The sequence below is a fragment of the Seriola lalandi genome, unplaced genomic scaffold (genome assembly GCF_002814215.2).
Source record: "Seriola lalandi dorsalis isolate HSWRI2012SDOR001 ecotype SW California unplaced genomic scaffold, Sedor1 jcf7180002054722, whole genome shotgun sequence".
NCBI classification, from domain to species: domain Eukaryota; kingdom Metazoa; phylum Chordata; class Actinopteri; order Carangiformes; family Carangidae; genus Seriola; species Seriola lalandi.
In genome coordinates this window covers 666,469-666,893 of record NW_019525275.1, presented here as the reverse complement: position 1 = coordinate 666,893, position 425 = coordinate 666,469, and the positions used below count along the sequence as shown (strand labels likewise).

The following is a 425-nucleotide window of genomic DNA, read 5'->3' as shown; positions in this document are numbered from 1 at the left end:
GAGGACTGACTGTACTTTCTGTCTGCTGTGTTTTCAGCTTCACTCACAGACTAAATGGCTTCCAGGTCAGAGGAGGATTTCTGCTGTCCTGTCTGTCATGACGTCTTTAGAGATCCTGTTGTTCTGTCATGTAGCCACAGCTTCTGTAAAGACTGTCTGAAGAGCTGGTGGAGAGAGAGACCAACACTTGACTGTCCAGTTTGTAAGAGAAGATCCCCAAAGGATCAACCACCTTTAAACCTGGCTCTAAAGAACCTGTGTGAGGCCTTCAAACAGGAGAGAGATCAGAGATCTTCAGAGTCTCTCTGCAGTCTGCACTCTGAGAGACTCAAACTCTTCTGTCTGGACCATCAGCAGCCAGTTTGTGTCGTCTGCAGAGATTCAGAAAAACACACCAACCACAGATTCAGACCCATCGATGAAGC

At 47.3% G+C, this 425-nt stretch overlaps 1 pseudogene across 1 annotated transcript in view; it reads left to right on the top strand.

Annotated features, from left to right (window-relative positions):
• LOC111668221 (nuclear factor 7, ovary-like) overlaps nucleotides 1-425 on the top strand; it is a 2,259-nt pseudogene that overhangs the window by 254 nt on the left and 1,580 nt on the right. Inside the window, exon 2 of the transcript XR_015438341.1 lies at nucleotides 38-425. This exon is cut by the window's right edge and continues 1,580 nt beyond it. The product of XR_015438341.1 is annotated as a nuclear factor 7, ovary-like (transcript). The remainder of the gene's footprint in view (nucleotides 1-37) is intronic.